This window comes from Apodemus sylvaticus, chromosome 3, assembly GCF_947179515.1.
Source record: "Apodemus sylvaticus chromosome 3, mApoSyl1.1, whole genome shotgun sequence".
NCBI lineage: Eukaryota > Metazoa > Chordata > Mammalia > Rodentia > Muridae > Apodemus > Apodemus sylvaticus.
The window spans coordinates 2358747-2381972 of NC_067474.1; the positions used below are offsets into that span (position 1 = coordinate 2358747).

At 42.8% G+C, this 23226-nt stretch overlaps 1 pseudogene; it reads right to left on the reverse strand.

The window, feature by feature from the left end:
- Positions 1–23226, reverse strand: part of LOC127680453 (ubiquitin-conjugating enzyme E2 G1-like) — a 107732-nt pseudogene that overhangs the window by 69559 nt on the left and 14947 nt on the right.

A 23226-nucleotide genomic window follows, 5' to 3' on the forward strand; every position in this document is an offset into this window, starting at 1 on the left:
CCCCACACTAACACAGTGCTGCACACAGGGAAGCAGCATAGAATATGCCCCCAAGAAATGCCAAAGAGGAAAGTGAGCACTGCTATTCTCATAAAACCCATCAAAAACTGGACCAGGCACAGCCCCTTCAGTAAGGTGCTCCCAGGACACCTGCTTGAGAACATTAAAACATATAAAGATAAGGGATATGCTAAGCTATATGGAAAGGGGAGGCAGAAATAAAGTAAGAGGGGTAAAAGCTGTTGGGGTTCTTTACCTAAGTGCTCAGCCTAGGAGAGGGGCCAGAGTTGCCCCGGAATCAACACAATTAGATCTCTCCCTATCTGAGAGGAAGTACTCAAGACTCCCATGTCCATCCGTAATGTCTTCTGATCATATTCCAAAGCACAAAGTATTGAGAAACATCCGGATAATTTAATACCGACCTAAATGAGGCTGCAAAGACACGTCAATTCCATCTACAGGGCACTGAGATGTTTGCCCTCATAGAATATACTGTGTTGCACGTGTTCCCAAGCCTGTGCTTGTGCACACACACACACACACACACACACACACACACACGTGCATGCTACTCTTACCCCTCCCATTCACAGGTATGGATGCATCTTACTCCCACATAACCATATATAAGGGTGTGTGTGTGTCTGTGTGTGTGTGCATGTGTATGCACACATGTGTGCTTCTGTTACTCCCACCTCTCAGTCAATGGGGAAAAAAAGAATGATAAGCCACTAAAGGAAAGTTTGCTTTGAAAAGAACATTAAAAAAAAATGATGTTTCTAGAGGTAGCATAGAACACCAAAGACTTGTTTTCACTCTGTGGTTATTCTTTAATAGTATTTATCCTGTACTGCATTTTGTACTGCTTATTTTTAGGGCTATTGCTTCTACTTCACACATAAGACCTTGAGCACCAAATTTTTTATATCACAAAACCTCAAAAGTTTGATAAATTTTACCTTCTAAAATAAAAAAGGAAATGTAGCTTGGAGTGGGTGTTCATACTGCAGTACCAGCACTGGCCAGACAATAAGGATCAGGAAATCCAAACCAGCCTTGGCTACATAGCAACTTTGTAGCCAACCTGAGACACCACTGCCCCTCACCCCACCCAACCCTGACCCACCCAGCCCCCACCCCACTCCATCTCAAAACAAAACAAGACTAAAAATGTCTAAATGTTGAGTTCTACTTTGCAAAACAAAGCAACTAGAACTCACACACCTGGGCAGGATGTAGAACTTACACATAAAAACCTCACAAAGTTTAAGAGCTTTTCTGTTTTAATCAATCAGTACAGGACTGTCTAAAGGCAGTGGTTTTCAACCTTCTAATGCTGTGACCTTTTAATATAGCACCTCTTATTGTGGTGACCCCCAACTATAAAATTATTTTCATTCCTACTTTATAAAAAATTTTGCTACTGTAAATTTTTATTTTTTTTATTCTTTCATTCAATTATATCCCTAACTCAGTTTCCCTTCCCTCCTCTCCTCCAAGTCTCTCCCTGAACCTTCCTTCTCCCCTAGATCCATTCCTCCTCTACAGGCCTCCCAGGGATATTAACACAGCACAGTAAGTTGCAGAAAGACTAGTTACCTCCCTTCATTTTTAGGCTGGACAAGGCAACCGAGTAGAAGAAAAATGGTCCCAAGAACAGGTAAAAGAGTCAAAGACAATTTCCCACAAGAAGATCAACCTATACAAACCATAGCATACATGCATAGAGCCTAGGTCAGACCCCTGAAGGCTCCCTGATTGCCACTTCAGTCTCCCTGAGCACCTGATGAACCCTGGTTGTTGACTCTGGTTTTTCTTGTGTTCTTGACACCTCTTCTGGATCCTATGACCCCCATCTTCCTCAGAATTCCCTGAATCCAGTCTAATAATTGGCTGTGGGCTTCTGCATCTGTACCCATCAGTTGCTGGATGAAGACTTTCTGATGATGCTTATGCTAGGCTTTAGGTTCTGGTCTATGAGTATAGCAGAATCATTTCATTGACTGTTCATGTTTGGTACTATCCTGGGACTCTGGACTATCCAGTCTCTGCTCTTGGTCCTCCAGGCAGTGTCAGGGGTGAGCTTCCTCTTATAGCATGAGTCTCAAGATGGAGACTGATTGGCTGGCCACACCCACAAATTCAGTGCCACCTTACAGGTAGGATAAATCATATACTGAAACATTGTGGCTGGGTTGATGTCCCACTCCCACCACTGGAAGTTTTGCCTGGTTACAGAAGACAGCTCACTCAGGCTCTGTACCCCTAGGAGTCTTAGCCAGGGTCATCCTTGTAGGTTACTTAGAGTTTCTACTGCACTGGCTTTCTACCTCACCTTTGAAATGCCACCCAATTCCAGTTGTCTCTCCCAGTACCCTCCATCCTCCTTCCATCAGATCCTTCATGCTCCAGTCCATTTTTCCTTGTTATGAGCTGTAATATACATACCAGATATGCAGATTTCTTATATGCAACCCCTGTGAAAGCGCTGTTTGACTCCCCAAAGGGGTCGTGACCCTCAGGTTGAAAACCACCAGCCTAAGGTCTCATGTAAAACCCCCAGTGAGTTATTCTACATATAGCACACAGACATTCATCTGATCGCTCTTAAAATCTGAATAACGGAATGCTTGTCCCATGCCATACTGGGTTTAGTACAAAGCATGAAAAACAAAGATTTATGATACTGTCATATCAGTACTTCAGAAATATAATTTCATAATAGTACTAAAACATTTGGTGACCCACTCATTATTGATCTATGTCATAAATAAATATACCTGTATTTGTCCATCCAATCTCTATTTCTCTTTCTCTTACCTAACTCCCAGGCACTCTTCCAACCTCTGTCTTCAGGGAGCTGGGATCACAGGAACATCTCCCAACTTCTCATGGACACTCCTGCCACACATTTGTACACACTCACACAAACTCCCTGTCATTGTGTCATTGTGTGGTTGCTCTTTGGGATCACAAGTGCTACTGTGATCAATGACCAATAAACAGCTCCAAGTCTTTCCTATAATTTTCTTTTCCTTTGTTTCTCCAGACAAACAAGTTCAGTCTTGGCTGTCCTGGAACTTCCTCTCCTGACCAGGCTGGACTCAGACTCACAGAGAGCCACTGCCTCTGCCTCCAGAGCTCTGGGATTAAAGCATCAGGAGACTCATCACCCCCAACAGTCCATTGAAGCCACTAAGGGGACACCAGAAACAAGTGGCAATCACTGGCTACAACGAGGGTAGACTAGGGGTATGGATTTGCTGTCCCTTTCTTTAGAGTCAGGTAGCAACCACCTAAGAAATAAGGATGCATACCTCATCTCTTAAAGACAGGAAGGCTGTTTAAGAAGTGCACTGAGTAATGAATTTAACTCATGCACTAGACACTATTGTAAGTAAACTGATGACATTTAAATTTGGCTTGAGACCTGGCAGAATTTATGAGATTAAAAACAAAGTCCACTGTTAATTTTATTTAGAGCTAATAGGCTCTGGAGTGAGACTGTTTCCAAAGAAATCTGATGTTTTATTCCAACCATTTTGAAAGAGAGGAAATCTTTAACTTTCCTACTATTTCTGGATGCAAACATGGCAGATGTTGATAGAGTGCACTTCACTAATCTTCTAATTACAGAATAAAAGAGATCAGAAGCCTTGGGGCAGGGAACTGAGGGCTTTCTTTGCATGATTTACATTCTAGTTAGTGACACTCTTTATGTCCTCGAATACGGTATCAATCCATAATTACAGGTGACCTTCTTAATCCAATATAGACATGACAAGACATACTAAGAACAGAAATGTAACATTGCTTGTACAATATAAACAAGTTATAAAATTTAATGTGGGTCAGTATAGAGTACTTATCTCTCACATGAGAGGCCTCAGTCCAATCCTCAGGAAAAGAGAAAAAGAAAAAAAAAAAAAAAAATATATATATATATATATATATATATATATATATATATATATATATGTATGTATGTATATAAGCAAAGGTCATGTATCTGATAGATATAAAATTTTTTATCATACCAATTTTATAAATGATTTTAAATTCTTTACAGAATATCCACAGGGAACAAAGTTACAATCCTCAGATTATGTCATGAGGTATCACTTTAAATTGGCTAATTACTATTTTCATGTGTAAACACTTGTGAGGGGAAAACCCCACATTCTCTCCAAATATAAATGTGACCACTTGGCCACCTAATTAATAGCTGATGCCAAATAATAATGAAACTCTGTCTAAAATAACTGGCACAAAGCCAAAAGCAGACAAAGCAATTATATAAAATGGTTCATCAGAATACTAGAAAAGCCATGATTTAAATAGAAATGAATATAGGTTTTATTAGCATGAATGAAAAGAAAATTAGACCTTTTTCTTTAACATATTCCTTTAAATTCAAGTGTGATCTAACATCGCAGCCTCTAAATTAAGTTAACTTTTTCCTGTTTGAAGGCTTCTCTAACTTGGTGAAGGGAGGCTTTGAAAAATACACCTGGTAGACTGGAGAGCGAGCTGTTTGCAAACACATCATGCCAGATTTGAACACAGTATTTACTTAAAACTTAACTAAGCCGGTTATTTTCAGTTTGGATATCATAAAACAATTTTCAGTTTTATCTCTGTTGGTGATGTTTTGTTCATGATGGAATGTCTAGAAGACAAATTTTCTCAATAATGTTTTTTCCTCCTTTCCTTTTGAGGTATTTATAAAACCAAAAACAATTATTTCTAGGTACTTAATTCCACCCTCCAGGGCATGAAGTATGTCTGTTATCATACAGAACACCTAGATTGCTTTTAAACTCAATGATAATTAAGGAACATCAAAGTAAACCCAAGCTGTTTCACAGGGAACCTACCTGCACCTATCATCTTCTGGCTACTGAATGACAAATTTCTTGTTCCCTGGAGTTCCACCAAGAGTCGTTAGCTGATTTTTTCCCCTCCCCTAAACAATAGAATGTTCTTTCTTAACATAGCCTTTACTCTTTTAGGGATCAGATAAGTCTAAGCTTTAAATGTAAACCACTGAAGGCAAAGAAAGCAAGGCCAGACACATGCAGCTACAGAAAACTTAAAAGCTCCTCCATGGCCAAGGCAAAAGAAGCAATTAGCAGAAGGAAAGATAACTCACAGAATGAAAGGAAAACATTTAAATTTCTGATATGACAGTAATATCCAAAATATATAAAGAACTCCTAAAACTCAAAAACTAGCAAAACCTATGTAATCCAATCTTAAAACGGACAAAATATCAAAAAGGGTCCTATGTCTACCTATCACACTCAACCCAAGAGAGCTGAGGCCAGAGGATAAATGGAAGCTACAGCTGGCTCAAGTCCATAACAGCTACTAGAGAGACTGAGGCAGAAGGATGAGAAATCCATGGGTCTAAAGCCAGCCTACGCAACTTCGTAAGATTTTGTCTTGAAATAAAACACAAAAGGAGCTGGACACACAGCTCGGTGGTAGAGTGATTATCTCAATGGCTGAGGTCCTAGATCTAATATCAGTACTGGTAGGTGGGAGGCTAAAAAGGAGCATCATTCCATCCCTAGATTTCAAGGCCAGTAGAGACAACAAAACCACAGAAGAGATATGTCACCTCACAGTTGTTATCACCATATTTATCATAAAATAACAGCAGGCATTGGTGACAACATGGACACACAAAATACAACACATAGATACTCTTGGCAAGAGCATAAAATGGTACAAATGTTATTAACCCCACCCCCAAAAAGGCAATTTCTCAAACTACAAAAGGCAGACTACCACATGGTATGATCCAGCAACCCTACGTTATAGTGTTATCCAGAAGGATGGAAAGAAGGAGGGAAAGAAACGCAGGGGTAAAGTGAGACCACGTTTTGGGGTTTGGTTTTTGTTTGTCTGGTTGGTTGGTTTTGCTTTATTTTTGACAACATTCCAAAACTGAGAACAAGGAAAATATTATGTAAGTTGGACTTCATCAAAATTAAAATGATAGACAGTGTTAGGAATGTTTCTGAGGGCCACTGTTGCTCACTGTCACTAGTATTGAGTTAACATTTAACATGTAATAACATCTTGTCTGGAAAAAAACATTCTTAAACTTCTTTCAAAAAATTTTAAATTGTTTCAAAGGACATCAAAAATATAAGAAGACAGCTCACTGAATGGGAGAAAGTATTTGCAAATCTTGAATCAGATAGAGGATTGTAACCACACCGTATCAACAGCTTTTATACCTCAACTATAAAAAGGCAATCTAGGGGAAGCGAATGCCTCAGCAGGTAAAGGTGTTTGCCACCAGGCTTGAAATCCTGAGTTCAACCCCTGAAACCCACATGGTAAAAGAGAGAGCCAACATGCAATACGGGACACATAGTCCTAACTTTTACCACATATGTATTTTTTAAGACCACAAGAGGTTTTTTTGGTTTTTGGTTTTGGTTTGTTTTTCTGAAGACAACTCAAATGGACAAAAAGAAGGCCACATGATCCAACAATTCTTCTTAAAGGTATACATCCAAGAGAAATAAAAACATCTGACACTCTCCCAAATAAAGTTCTCAGCAGCATTATGCATAATAGTAAAAAATCCATAAATTGATGATGCTAAAAGAAACCGTGTATCCATATAATGGGGTATTATTAATGTACATTTTAAAGGGTGATTACATGGTGGTATGTGAGGTATCTCACAATAAAGCAGTTAAAACTAAACCACTAGGACTTATATCACCAAGCAGTTGTGGGGAGGCAGCCATAGAGATTACCAAACTGGTTGTTTGGCTAATAGGAATGAGCAGGCAGTGTCACAAAGAGAAGGAAGCGTATGCACAGAAACGCTGTACCTGAAGCCATTATAGTGTATGCTCACTTTAAACTCTGCTTTCCAAGGCAGACATCCCCAAACACTGAGTGGGTCAAGATTAGACACCAGAACCAATGGCATTCATGGTGATTCCCTGCCTTCTCCTCAACAATGAGGCTGAGCTGGGTGGCTAGTGAACCCCAGGGACCTGCCTGTCACTGCCTTCCCAGCCCTGAGAACAGCAGTGAAAGGTGCCATGCTGGCTGGCCCATTATACATGTTGGGGAGCAAGGTCAAGTCTTCATGCTCCTGTGGGAGGCGCTCTACCAACTGAGCTCTCTTCCAGCTCTGAGAGTTCATTATGATGTTTAAAATGAAATCTTTTCCACTCTACATATCCAAGTATTTGTCTTTATTATTATGTGAAAATGACCTGTAATCATTCCTCTTCTCCTGCATATTACAGCAAGCATGAAAACACATGTATAAAAACCAGGTGATAGCCACACTGTACTATGGCAGCCACAGCAAAGCAGGAGCACAAGGAGATTCACGTGCTCCATTTTAAAACCAGATTTATAAAACATACAAATCCCTGTTAAAACATTTTTCACGATTTTGCAGTGAAATTGTAAAAATTATGAGAGGTAAGTAACATAATCATTCACATATCTTTATTCCATACAAAAATAGTTGTAATGCACCATAATAGTCATCAGAAATAACACTTTCCCCTCCGAGGTTAAAGGAGAAAAGAAGACTTTCATTCCTGTCGAAGGTATTCAATTTTCCCTCAAATGAAGTTTAGATGAAAACAATGGGACTGACAAGCTCCACAAGGCAGATCTTGGCAACTCTCAACTCCATCTATCTCCTTGGCTGGTTAAGCAACATTCCTTCACTAACTGTTGGTCTTCGCAATAACTCCTACAAAGCTCATTGCTGCCTCTGTCAGCCTATCCCCCATGTTGCACATTTATTCCTGAGATGCATATCAACATGTGGCACATGTCCTTGACATGCACAGAAGAGCTGCACCCCAGGACAGCAGCATGCACGACAATAGTCTCCACTCTTGCTTCTTTGTGGTTGCTGGGATGTAACGGAGAAATCTAATAACTGTGACAGTGGGGCCTTCCGGGTTCTCCTTGCCTTTGCAGACAGGGAAGCTGCACAGATGCTAATGAAAGGTTAAATGAATAGGGATAGCTGACAAGACATACAATAAAGAAGGAGCTTGGTAATCCACAGACACTGAGCAGAGATCCTTGGCTCAAGCAGAGAAAGGACAGCACATTGCCGAGTCACAATATTTAAAACAGCTTGCTATACATAGAGGCTTTGTGTCTGGGTACACGTCTGGCTTTGGACTAAGGGGAAAAAAGATACTAAAAAGGAATTTCAGTATGGGGCACTTTTGGCAAATGTTAAGGTCATAATAAGAGAAAAATGTTTTTGTGTGGGCTGTTACATCTCTGTACTAAACACACAAAGAGCAGGGACAGTGAACTCATGAACTCCAGGTCCAGGACAATACTGTACATTTTGATAAGTCTTAAATCCTGTATGTAGAAGACAGACTTGATGTGATTCTCACTGGTTACACACACACACACACATGCAGTGACTCATTTAGCAGTTCCACATCCTGCCTTCCATGTGGAGGGATCCCTGATACTGGAGTTCTGGTCCTTAACTTGTGTAATCGGTTACACTCCAACTGAAACCAGCAAGTAACTTGGACTCTGTAAAACTGCCAGCAATTGCTATAAAGAACTTACCAGGCTGGCAATTTGTAAATTTCAAAACAAAGACCTTATAATTTCAAGGAGCTACAACTGTGAAAGCGCTTTAACCAGAACTCTTGGTTGCAAAGCTTAGCTTTGGCCTGTCTCCCCACACCTTCAAGGTTGTATTTCTGTAGGAACAAATCCTAAATCAGTAGACCAAAACAATTTAAATTACTGCTGGAAAAGTGAAAATGCTCCAGAATGTCTAAGAAACTGCAGTAAAAAGGACAAAATTTACATTGTCATATACATAATTTCTAAAGAAAATGGTACTCTTCTGTTTTGGCAACAACTTTTAAAATGACATGTCTGTATTACTGCTCTTATGCATATTCATGAGTTAGAATATAGGCTCACAACAAATGGTAAAGGAATACTGAGAATGTATTTTAAAACAAGGGAGGCTCTTTGAACACCCAAATTAAATTATAGCTAAACTTTTGAGTGGACTGAGGGTTCTAATAAGCAACAAATAAAGACTTTTATTGGCTAGCAACACAATGAGAGCTACTGTGCTAAGAAGACAAATCTGGGCAGTTTATATCCCTGGATATAAGATTTACTTAAATGGTAAATAAATGTCAAAGTAACATCCCTAAAAAGTAATATGTAAATAATGAAGATCAATCACCATCACTGATTATTTAATACAAACATATCACAAATGTTACTGGTTGGACTGATTAACAAATGCCAAACAGGAAGTAAGAAAACATTCAACTCTGATGTCTAAATGTAGCTTATTTACTGATTAAAAATATACCAAGTTTTAAAATGATTTGCCTTCTATGGTGACAACACAAAGCTTCCTTCTTTTGAAGGAAAGTTTTCTCCATAATCTGGAGTTGTATGCAGAACTACTTGGAAACATCATCCACAGGGAGAAGTAGCTGTCTCGTGACCTAGAGGAGGGTAGCGTGCTCTTCAGTGACTGGATGGGAAGCTGCTTTTAATGGCACCTGGAAGGTGGGCCTGACAACCTGAGAAGGGCTCCTTCAGCTGGCACACTGGCTACACAGTCTCAAACACTCAGAATGTTTGGTTGCACCTTACAGCAATCAAATCACCTACAAGGTAGTCCTAGAAAGCTTAGCTGATTCCTTAACTGTTTTCAATGGAAATTCTGTTGCTTTCACCACTGTGTGTATGTGTGTGTGTGTGTGTGTGTGTGTGTGTGTGTTCGTGTGTGTCATGTGTCACCTCCAAGCCTAAACTCTAAGCCAGTTATTGTGCAACATTCTAACTGCCAGAGTTCTTTTTTTAAAAACCATAAGTATATCTAATAAAATCATGAGGCTCCCTCTAGCTCTTTAGAGAGCTTACTAACCAGCTATACTATGTAACTCCTGACCAGCAAGAGATGTTGCAGGAGAACAGCCGTTTTCAACTCTGTTTCTTGTCAGGATGCAGATGGTAAATGAGACCATCTGCAGAGGAATTCAGAAAGCACCGCTCCTTTATACATTCATCACGTTAAGACTATTAATTGCTCCCAACCTAAGCTTTATGTACAAGGGCTCTATAGTGAAACTGTAACCTGTATCAACTATGCTCACCTTGTATAAAATGAATTTTAATCTCAAAAACCAACATGTAAGCATTTCAAAGAAACCCAACTTGTAACCCGCTCTCAATTTTAAAAGCCTACCTTTAAATTTAAATAGGAAAACCTCAGAAGAGAGAATAACCTGATCTATGAACAGGGTGTCTGTGGAATTTATGTAAAACAAAGATACTGATGGTAATTCATAGAAAAAATCTTCATGCACCATAATAATTATACACAATCCTGTTAATGACTTTTTATTGTTTAATCTTTTCAGCAATTCAGTATTGAATATTTGGGAATTGTACTTATTTAGAAAACTATAAATAACATAGTTGCAATATGCCATTTATGTTTTGTCCGTCTTCCAATAGCCATAAAAGCCACTATTACCCTGGCAGGTCAGGCCAAGCAAGTGAGTGCGAGCATTGCTAAATCAAACTCTTCATCCTTGCTGAAGCCACCTTTCAAACATTTACAAAATATTTAAAATAGCCCTGAGTCTTAACTCTAAATTTAAAGTAAGGGAAACCGATAGCTTCATCACCTACTTTGGACTCCCTTAATCTAGGAAATATTCCCAGGAACAACAAAAAAGAATAGCTCCCTCTCCTCTCCCACCCCGACCCCCCCCCCCTTTATTTTTGCCAATGTCCAATTTCTTCTTTTCTGAACAGCTGTATTATCCAACTTAAGTTGCTCTGCTAATTTCAGTCCCTCAAGGACTAATTTGGAAGGCAAATAAAATACAAGAAAAGATCAATTTGCTGGGAAAGATCAAATGAGAAAACTGTGGGGACAGCACCAGGTCAGCGCATGGAGAACTAAGCAGACCTGTTCTTCATTAACTGCAGCTCTCTGGGGACGTCACACACTACCTGTCCGTGGGCTTTATTGAACCATCTAACCTGCCCCTCTGTTCCATTCTTCTGGGCCCAAGTGAATCATATCCTGCTGCTGACAAGTTAGCAGGAGACTGCGGCTGCAACATGAAAGTACTTTTCTTTCTTGTCTAAATCAGGCAGATTTTTGAAATGACAACACAGCACTGACTCATGACATGGCAAGATGAAATGAGAGGACTGGGCCGGTCTTGGAGCTCCGCAGATAAAAGTAATCAAATGACACTCATGGAATGCAAATTGGCATTCTTGACTGCAGCAATTGCACAACCAAGAAACATCCCTGACAGCAAGCAAGATTAGGACAAAATGTTATGTAAAGCACTGAACTCAGAAACTCTCACTTGAAATTTCAAACTGTAATACTTACATTTTAATATAGCAACAGTCAGCCCTGCTTTTTGCCTGCTCCTTTTTGTAATCACATATCCCTGCCTGACAGATAACTCACATGTCAGGCAGAAGAGGGTAAGTCAGGTATTAGCAATACACTACTACTATTAATATTTCCTCAATATTTTTAAAAGTCACATGTGGTTGGTTTTTACCCAAAGTTGTATATACAAACCCAACTTAATATTCTCAGAGGATTAGGGGGTCAAGGCATTTCAGACATGCTTCCAGAAAGATCCTGTACACAAAGTTCACATTCAGGTTTGCTAGCCCTTCCCTCAGGTGAAGACATTCCTATGCTTTGGTAAAGTAATTAGCAGTCTGGATTTTAAATCCACTGCTCTCCGGGAACAGAAAGAGTACCTACAACTCAGAACTTCATTAAAACTGAACAAGTTTAAATGAAACGGCTACAAATATGATATAAAATACAGAGCCTTTAAGGGCTCACAAAGGATTCTTGTGTGGATGATTCCAAAGAGCGAAAGGAAGTTCTATCAAACTTACACAAGGCTTAGTCTAGAGAAAAAGTTCAGAGCAGAAACACTTAGTGTCAGAAATAAATTCCACCTAAAGCATGTGTGTCTGTGCACAAAACCATCTAAACGTGCAGAATAGAAAACGATGGGAGACAAATGGACTTAGCCACTGCTCAGTGATTAGTATATGGGAACAGCTCTGTTCACAAATAGTAACACTGGCCAGGGGAAGAAAAGGCATGCAACTGGCTTTTATAATGTTCTGTAAAATGCCGTTACAAGAAATTCTCCAGCTCTAAGCAGATATATTTCATATTTTGTTTTGATCCCTCACTTAAACACAGGATCCAACAACTACAAGTGTTCATGAAGTACTTAAAAATTAATAAAACAGGTCACTTTCTGCCACTATAATCCTGGGTACACAGGACTAAATATGATGTCTTTTGTTCATCAGTTTTACAACAGCTTGACTCTAGGGTAAATGGGATGCATCATAAATCGCACGCTGCTTTCAAAACCTCTTTAATTTCTGTCAGCATTACTGTAACCGCAGTCCTAGGTGCATTTTGTACGTGTGTGAGTATGTGTGTGTGTGTGTGTGTCTGAATTTGACAGTACCATCTCCTATATTCCAGTTGTGACTTTGATCTCTGAAACAAGAGATGTCACATCAGGGGGAAGGGAAGAGGGAAAAATGTCAACCTTCTATCACCCCGTTTCTTATACATCCCATGTACACAGGACCCACTCTGTATCTGAGCCCCCAAGTGGGGCTAACAACAGCGACACTGGGTGGTAGGGAACGCCAAGAAAAAGCATGGTCAAGCCCCATTTCTAACAAATGAGCTCCCAAAAGCAGACAGTGCTTCCCAGCTGCAGAGAAGCCAGTCCTTCCAGGGGGTGTGCTGGAGTCTCCCTGTGCTGTGCCATCCTGTTTCCTCCACCACTTGGCACTTACAAGTAGTTGGGGTTTTTTTTGTTTGTTGTTTGTTTGTTTGTTTTTTAATCTTTGCCTCATCCCACTGGAGATTCCGTCTAGTTTTGTGCTGAGCTCCAACACCACTGCACTTTTTTTTAATTCTGCCCCCCTTTCATGTCTCAAATCCTTCCGTCCATTCGGCATGTATGTAAACGCAGTGGGCCGGCTGCTTCAGAACCGCACTTCAGGAAAGCACACACGTGTCTGTCTAGTAGGATATGACTGGCCGCGTCTGAGTCCTCCGCAGCCGCGCAGGCATCTCTGGGGTCCCCACGCAGGCCGCGCCTGGGCCCCCTGCACCTTCCCTCCCCCGTGCCCAGCTGCCGCTCGGGGCTCTGAACAGGCAGGCAAGTTGGGAAAGTTGCCGTGGGATCCGCCAGCCCCGTGTATCCCGGGTCCCCGCTTCCCGCGCCCTCTGGAGTCCCCGACTGCCCGCCGCTCACCTAAGGCTTGGGGAAGCCCTTGCTCCCGTCTGCCCACCCGCCCGCAGCCGCCTCAAAAACTTGGGGCCAAGTTGAGGGGTGGGGGTGGATTTCGGGAGCGCCGCCAACTGCCCGCCTACTCACGCCGCCGCGCTAGAGGAGAACGTGGCCCGCCGTGGCCCCGGGGTGTCCCGCCCGTCTCTGTCCCTACCCAGTGCAAATGCAAGCTGAGAGGAGGTGGAAATTTCTTACCATCTCAGCACGCTGGTCCTCAAGTGCAGCCCCTACCTCTTGGTCTCCTCTTAGCGGCCGCGCCCCTGGGCCGCCTCAGCTCTCCACTAAGACTGCTCCCTCCCTGCCTGTCCGGGCCGTGCTCGCTGCCCGCGCCACTCCCCACCCGCCCACGCTCCTGCACTCTCGCCAAGGCCCCTAGGCGCACAGGTGACTGATTTACACCCGCGCCCAGGGCCGGGCTCTCTCCCTGGAGCTCAGAGTTGTTCCCGCTCCTCCCCGGGCCGAGGGAGAAAAAAAAAAGGGAATGGACTGTCCGGGAGCAGGGCTGCTGGCAAGGCAAAACCCGCAGTGCGCAAGCGCCAAGCCCGCAGTGCGCAAGCGCCAAGCACGCAGTGCGCAAGCGCCAAGCCCGCAGTGCGCAAGCGCCAAGCCCGCACTGCGCATGCGCCAAGCCCGCACTGCGCATGCGCCCAGCCCGCACTGCGCATGCGCCCAACCCGCACTGCGCATGCGCCCAGCCCGCACTGCGCATGCGCCCAGCCCGCACTGCGCATGCGCCCAACCCGCACTGCGCATGCGCCCAGCCCGCACTGCGCATGCGCCCAGCCCGCACTGCGCATGCGCCCAGCCCGCACTGCGCATGCGCCCAGCCCGCACTGCGCATGCGCCCAGCCCGCACTGCGCATGCGCCCAGCCCGCACTGCGCATGCGCCCAGCCCGCACTGCGCATGCGCCCAGCCCGCACTGCGCATGCGCCCAGCCCGCACTGCGCATGCGCCCAGCCCGCACTGCGCATGCGCCCAACCCGCACTGCGCATGCGCCCAGCCCGCACTGCGCATGCGCCCAACCCGCACTGCGCATGCGCCCAGCCCGCACTGCGCATGCGCCCAACCCGCACTGCGCATGCGCCCAACCCGCACTGCGCATGCGCCCAACCCGCACTGCGCATGCGCCCAACCCGCACTGCGCATGCGCCCAACCCGCACTGCGCATGCGCCCAACCCGCACTGCGCATGCGCCCAACCCGCACTGCGCATGCGCCCAACCCGCACTGCGCATGCGCCCAACCCGCACTGCGCATGCGCCCAACCCGCACTGCGCATGCGCCCAACCCGCACTGCGCATGCGCCCAACCCGCACTGCGCATGCGCCCAACCCGCACTGCGCATGCGCCCAACCCGCACTGCGCATGCGCCCAACCCGCACTGCGCATGCGCCCAACCCGCACTGCGCATGCGCCCAACCCGCACTGCGCATGCGCCCAACCCGCACTGCGCATGCGCCCAACCCGCACTGCGCATGCGCCCAACCCGCACTGCGCATGCGCCCAACCCGCACTGCGCATGCGCCAAACCCGCACTGCGCATGCGCCAAACCCGCACTGCGCATGCGCCAAACCCGCACTGCGCATGCGCCAAACCCGCACTGCGCATGCGCCAAACCCGCACTGCGCATGCGCCAAACCCGCACTGCGCATGCGCCAAACCCGCACTGCGCATGCGCCAAACCCGCACTGCGCATGCGCCAAACCCGCACTGCGCATGCGCCAAACCCGCACTGCGCATGCGCCAAACCCGCACTGCGCATGCGCCAAACCCGCACTGCGCATGCGCCAAACCCGCACTGCGCATGCGCCAAACCCGCACTGCGCATGCGCCAAACCCGCACTGCGCATGCGCCAAACCCGCACTGCGCATGCGCCAAACCCGCACTGCGCATGCGCCAAACCCGCAATGCGCATGCGCAAAACCCGCAATGCGCATGCGCAAAACCCGCAATGCGCATGCGCAAAACCCGCAATGCGCATGCGCAAAACCCGCAATGCGCATGCGCAAAACCCGCAATGCGCATGCGCAAAACCCGCACTGCGCATGCGCAAAACCCGCAATGCGCATGCGCAAAACCCGCACTGCGCATGCGCAAAACCCGCAATGCGCATGCGCAAAACCCGCAATGCGCATGCGCAAAACCCGCAATGCGCATGCGCAAAACCCGCAATGCGCATGCGCAAAACCCGCAATGCGCATGCGCAAAACCCGCAATGCGCATGCGCAAAACCCGCAATGCGCATGCGCAAAACCCGCAATGCGCATGCGCAAAACCCGCAATGCGCATGCGCAAAACCCGCAATGCGCATGCGCAAAACCCGCAATGCGCATGCGCAAAACCCGCAATGCGCATGCGCAAAACCCGCAATGCGCATGCGCAAAACCCGCAATGCGCATGCGCAAAACCCGCAATGCGCATGCGCAAAACCCGCAATGCGCATGCGCAAAACCCGCAATGCGCATGCGCAAAACCCGCAATGCGCATGCGCAAAACCCGCAATGCGCTATGAAAACGTCTTCTCTCTGGCCTGTGCATGTAAAACCCCAGATTTCCCACCTGTCTCAGCCTCTCCTTTATATGTGCTCAGGCGTGTTTCCATCTATGAAGTGAAGATGGCGATGTGTGTGTGTAAGGATGGGGGAAGACATGTGCTCTGTAGAGTCATGTGTGAAGTTCTGTGGTGTACGTGTGCTTGAGAGTGTCATGCTTATCAACCATGTGGGTTCCAGAGCCCACATTATGGAAAAAAATTACAAAAAAGCTGAACCCCAAGAGGAGAAAATCTCTGTTAATATCGGGTATCCTACTGAAAAGTCTTGAGAAACTGAGTTCTTGGCATCTCAGAAAGCAGGCTGACTTAAACACCTATCATTACAATGGCCAAAACAAAGGTACCACTCCTTGTCTACCGGGGTGGTAGATGAAAATCCATGCTGAGCCTCGGGAAAGGAAGCTGAGCTGGACTCTCCCACCAAAGAAACAACTACCTCCACAAGACAAGTATGGGCATTCCATGGGGAGGAAGAAGTCCACCTCCCGATTTTCATCTGGCCTTGCTCCCATGTTTCAAGTTAATGTTTTAGCTCAGTGAAAGTAATTACCAGCCAGGCTCTGCAATCCATCATTCACCCTGGGCATTCTTGCTGATTCTTTCTTTGGTCTATAGGACACAAGAATCTCTTCTGTTGATCTGTAAGTGCAAAGGAAAGGTTTGGTTGTTACTAGTTTCTTGCTATTCTAAATTTCTGCTGAGTAATTAGACTAGAAAATGAACTATTTTCAAGTTTTTTAATTGAAGCTATGGGGGTTAGAGTAGTCATAACCTCTAACAAAAATAAGATTAAAACCATACATCTTTGATGCCCCTCCCCACACACACACACCTCTTCCAAGTAGAATGGACAAATGTAATCTGACTCTAGACAGTGAGCTCAGGGACTTGATCCAAATCACCCTCCTTCTAATTTAGGTCATTTGGCAAGAATACCTTAGTAAATTAGCAAACTGCATATAAATTTACAAAAGGTATTCCTATATCCTCATATCATCCAAAAGAAAAGCATTATTGGAATCCTCACTGCATAGACAATGAGTGGAAAGTTCAGAGGTTAGATGCACTATCCCCAGGAACACATTTCACAGGTTACAAAACAAATTTACCCACTCAAAACATTAGGCTTCTATACATCTTTCCAAGTAACTATAATACAGGACAGCTTACATGAGTTCTAACAAGGAGTAATATCCAAAATTGATTAGCTCTTTGGCGTTCATCACACAGTAGGCATTGTTTATTTTACATACTCCACTAAACTACAGATGTGACAAAGGCATTCTAAAATTCCCCCTTAATGCTGCCTACCATGCAAGTCTGTTTCCTTTACATAAGTACATTGATTAGCAATGTAAATACAAGTAAATATAATAAATTTATAGATACATATGTATGCATATAATATATAAAAGACCTATGTCGTAATAATCACAGTAATGGTAAGTTAAAATACATCAGTTTAAAACATTCTGTCTTTGGTGATCAGAAACCCTATGGATATAGGATCTGTGGCTATACACACTACCAATCTAAACATCAAATGGCTGTGTGTGACAGCTAGCTTGTTCAGACAATGCTTCATTTGACAATGGACCATGAGAACACGGTGGTCTCACAGACTGACATGAAGCAATTTTTATAAAATGATCTAATGTACACATAGTTGAAACAGAAAAAAAAGAAACTGAAGGACAAGAAAACAAAGGCCTTATTGTTGGAGCAAAATATTGATGGTAAATTATCTGCTTACAAATAAATCTATGATTAAAAAGAAGAAGAAGAGAAACCAGAAAAACTACTACAGACACATTTGTGCCTGAGGAGGAGGCAGTCCTCAGAAGGGCTTGAGAGACGGTGCTAAGCAAATGGGCATCTTCATCTTGTCACACCCACGGACGACTTTCCAGGATGACAAGATATGATCCTGACATTGTTTAGACTTCAGCTCTTATATTAGCTTTTAATCAGAAAAAGGTTTTAAATGAAAAATGTCTTGACAACAGTCAAATAATCTTGTACAATGTATCCATATGCTAATCTAAGTATAAGATTCAAACATTTAAAAATAAGTTTTATAAAATGCAAAGATCCAGTAACTTGATTAATTACTAAAGAACTACCCAGTACTCCCAGAGCTCCGAGGGACTAAACCACCAACCAAAGACTACACATGGAGGGAGCCAGGGCTCCAGATGCATATGTAGCTGAGGATGGCTTGTTGGACACCAAAGGGAGAAGAGCCCTTGGTCCTGAGAAGGCGAGATGCCCTAGTATAGGGGAATGCCAGGACAGGGAAGAGGGAGTGTGTGGTTGGTGAGCAGGGGGAGGGGGGAAGGGTTAGGGAGTTTTGGGGGAAAGCAGAACCAGGAATGGGGACAACATTTGAAATGTAAATAAAGAATACAACTAATTAAAAAACCGATCTACGTGCAGAGAGCTTACAAAGTCTACAGTAGTTTGTTATAATGCCCCAGGTCCTCAAAGTCACACACCATTCACTCACCAACTCACCACGGCTTTAGGTTTGTAAACTCCACTCATACAAGTGCACCCTATGTATGCTTGATTTTCAGCATTTCTACTGTGTTCTTTTTGTATCTTTTCTGTGTTCAGATGTTTTTAAATATAAAAATATCTGTTCCGGTTGGCTACAATATGCAGAACAGAAATACGCTGTATAGTCTTGTGACTTAGGAGCAAGATAATGTATCACATAACCTTAAGGAATAGGCCACACCATCTAGGACTGTGAAGACTATTCAGTGATGTTCACATAATAATTCAATCTAAATGTCCTGGCATGTTCCTGAGGTTTAGCGACATGAGAGCACAAATAACACCACACCTCTCTTTGTCACTGAATGAAACCAAGGCACCAGGATCTACAAACAGAACAAGCAACATCTTCTTTGGTGTATAAAAATTAACTTCATCACACATACTATTTTTCTTATTTCCACTCTGTATAATTATACACAACCTGAAAGGTGTGCTAAAAAGGAAGAAGTCAGCCGTAATCCCAGAAATGAGAGCTGCTGAGATCTGCTTTTCCTCCTAGCCATTTCCTCTGATAGACTATTCAAAATACTTCCCTTCCCACAGAAAGCTGGAATACTATCGTGATGGACAGTAGTAAGATAGATAACACAGTCTAGAAGAAATGGATTTCATTGCACTTACAGCATTGGTTCAAACTCCTAACTAAAGAAACAAGGCAAACTGGAGGATCTATGTATTAAACTCCTTTGGAAAACTAAGAAAGGAGGCAACCTAACTACTCAAGTGTGACACCCATATAACAAGAATAAATAAGAATCTACAGTGAGTACAGAGAGGTACCCCCTGTTGGAATTGGTTTTGTTCCTCAAAACCAGTTTTTTACTTTCTATTTTAGCATTGAAACTATAAACTCTTAATTATTTTATCAATGAGAAACTTAGCTCAGTCCCAAAAGTGGGGGTGGGCATAAAAAGTCCTGTTTTCTTCTCAAAATTACTGTCAGAGAACACTAAGGAAATACTACCTAAGTGTAGCACGTACACCTTTTTCCCCTTCTTGCACAGCTATGTAGCCTTAGTCCTCTAGTACATGAAACAAATAACTTACAAGGAAGGTCAAGTGCAGAGTGATCAGCTCTGCACATGTGAAAATGGACTTCAACAGAACCAGTGGCCTGCAGCGATAGGAGCCCCTGGGACACAAATGTGTTTTAAACATTTTCATTGATCATGTATGTATGTCAAAGGTACCTGTTTAAAACACACTCATATAGAAAAAAATGCTTTTTGTACTACTTACCACTGAGTAAACAAACACAAGTTTTAAATAATTTTCAGTGCAACAGACCTGGAATTTTATTCACCACAGCCTAGTGATTTTAAACGTCCTGTGACCCTCTTAAGTGCTGCCAACATCAACATCTGGTACCTGCACAAAGAAAACAGATTCTAAAGGATTCTTCAGAACCCTTTCAATTTCATCATATGCTTAATATGTTTCTAAGATTTTTTTCTCTTCTTTCTGATACAGCAAAACATAAGTACTTTTTTTAAAAAAGTAAGAAACTGTTCTAAGAGATAGCTGAAGGTTGAAAAAATAAGTATCTGAAATCGAGTTGTTGCTTATTTCTTCACCCCTCTAAAGAGTTTATAAACAGGGATCTTAAAAAATAAAAACTAAAAAATAAACAGGGATCTTTAATCTGATTAAACTTCTGAGTAGGACCACCCCCCTACAAATACATGAATATGAAGAAGAGACACTGAAACCCAAAGCATAGCCTCCACGCATGTATTTCTTCTTCCTCTTGTATTTTCTAGCACAAGGATTATTTTATGACCACACCGTTCAAAGATTGTAAGAAAAATGATCATATCACTGTGGAGGACTATGACATACACTGTTTTCCAAAGCTATACACTAACAAACTGTGTTAGGAATCTCAAAAGAATCCAATAATTATTAACTAAACTAAAATACTTAATATAGAAGTTCAAATTGACTTCCAAAAAGTAAATCTTGCTATAGGGGAAATCAACTACATATCAAAAAGAAGTGACCTGAAGAACATTTTTTTAAGCTAAATTACTCTAAGATACCTTCTTTGGTTTAAAAAACTGTAGGAAAGTGTAGGAAGTAGGAAAACTACTTCCCGATTGCACATCATCTGAAATGAAAGAATCATCCCATACTGTGTACTTTCAAGACAGTTGCCTGGAAGTTCATGTCTATGGAAACCCCCTCCCTATCTGTGCTTCTGGATCAAGTCTGAATTATCACTGTGTAAGTAAATCAGCCCATAAAAGTTTTCCTCTGTTTCAATATCATCTACTACTAATACACAGGACATACAATGGGGAGTTCACAGCTAATGCATCATTTTCTTTTCTCAAGCACTCATGCCACACCACATACCTGCTTAATATCCAAAATAAAACGGTTGTCTTCTGCATTAGAGATTTTTCTCAAGGAAAAAAAAAGCATAGACATCACTCATATCTTAGCCAAAGTACTCAAGGAGACCCAGCATTGGGGCCTGTTAGAGTGCAAATATATTAGCTGTGACTTCGGCAAGTGCCTGTCATGTTGAATACCATGAGGAAGAGAGAGAGTAATTATTGCCGCGAAACCATTAGAGAGCTCCTTAGTAAAACAAGATGCCTGGGCAAACTAATGGACCAACAGTCCACTGCCGTGCCTTTTCCTATTCCATTTAGCTGCATGTCAGTCCTGTCAAATCATCTGACACTCACAATGCAGGCAGGCTCACTACAATTAGCAAGATCTTGGCTCCCATGTTCTTTCACTGGGGCTACAATAAGCAACTACATCTGTACAGCCAGAGATGGTTCCTTGATTGTTTGTGACATAGAGAGCTTGGTGCAAGACAAAGGCACAATGGTCCTGACTAGCAACAGAACCTTCAGGTTCTATTCTGTTTGAACAAGAGAGGCCACTCCTAGAGTAGGAGCAACTTGCTTCACATTATCCTTCTCTGGTGGGTACTTCTTATGCCTACGAGCAGGAAATCAAAAATGTTTTTATGAAAACACATTACTTTGAGATTCTCAGACAAAGACTCTGATCAGTACTTCTGATATATTCTCCTGAGGCAAGAGTATGTTAGCCAAATTTAGAAGCAAGAAAGAACTAGACCAAATAAGAAGAGTGTTTCTTTCTTTTTCTTGACCAATGGAAAGCAGCTGACTTGGAGAATGAGGCTAGATAACTTTGTACTAAAGGATGAGCTTATTAACCAGGTATTAATACCTCATTGACTTTTAAAGAACAAACTAGACCAACTTGTCAACACTGCCTTAATAATGTCTCAAGTGTCTCTCACTTCATACACTGTCTCTGCAACTGGACCTGTAAATGGTATGTGCTTTGCCGCTGTATCCCAATATTCACAAGCATCTGGGACTGAACGACCCAGGGTCCAAGAACTAACACTAGGCCCAGACGTGCACCTTGTACATTTCCAAGTGGGAGGAGCCAAGTGCTCATTCAGTTTTGAGGTACTGATACTTCAAAATGACCATTGCCAAAATGCTGTTTATTTAAAAACAACAGAGTACACAATTCTAAGGACTATAACAAAATCATGCTAAAATGTCTTTAGACCCTAACTTCCATCATGTCGCCAAACAATTTATAATATGTACCTCTACACAGACACACAGACACACACACACACACACACACAAAGGCAAAGTTAATGAGTTTTTTAGAATGAAGGGAAGCAATGGCTGGATTTTCCAGAAAATAGCAGGCCTTCAAGGAGGGAGGTGACGAGTTAACATGAGACACTGTGAATATTTGGAAGACAACCTTCCTTTAAATGAGACACTGCTGGTAACGGTAATAGGGAATTTGCAATGAAGGGAAGGACATGCAATTATAATCTGGCTGGGCCCCACTGGACAAAAAGTGATTTACTTGAAAGCTGCCTTTGCACTCAGTAAATGTTCCTGTTATGGGCTGCTCAGTCAGTGACAGCTTTCCAGATGTCAATCAAATTATCATCTATTTACAGTTGATTTGGTAGTGTCATTTGCAATATTCCCTACGTTTCTGATGAAATTGGAAACACAGAATTTTCTCCAGTTTGCCCTGGCACTCAAGTAGGCAAACTGCTCTTTGCAAATGTCATGTGTCCGCTTATCAGCACTCTAAGGAGCGCGATCTTCCATTCGGCTGAGTGAATCGCTACCAGATGCAAATCTCTCAATCGTCAAGGGAAGACTATGGCAAATTTTAATGTACTTTGAAAAACTCAGTTTACATCAGTGCTCAAGGTGCAGCTTTACCCAGGCTAACAGTTTCTGTATAACAATGAGCCTAAATTAAAGCCTGAAAAAAAAGGAAAAATTTTAACTCTTTCAGGATTTTGCATGCCACACACTGAAGCAAACAATTTTGTACAAGTACAGAATGAAGTCACTGTAGTTTGCTGCTAGCTATACATTTATTTCATGTAAGTATGTATATATACTAGTGGCTATTTTATCACTAAAGCATCACAAAATATGTTTCCGTTGAAATAATGCATACTGATTCAACACCTGTGAGCTAACCTATAAACACCTAATTTTCAAAAATTGAAGTGGGTACTATTTTTCTTCTCAAGTTACAGATAAGGATATTCAAAGACACAAAGGTTACCCTGACTGTCCACTATAACTAAGTCAGAACATCAAGTCCAAATCTAGACTCCAAATCTTAACTAGTATACTATATTATGTGTGTGTGTGTGCATACAGATATATGTACAC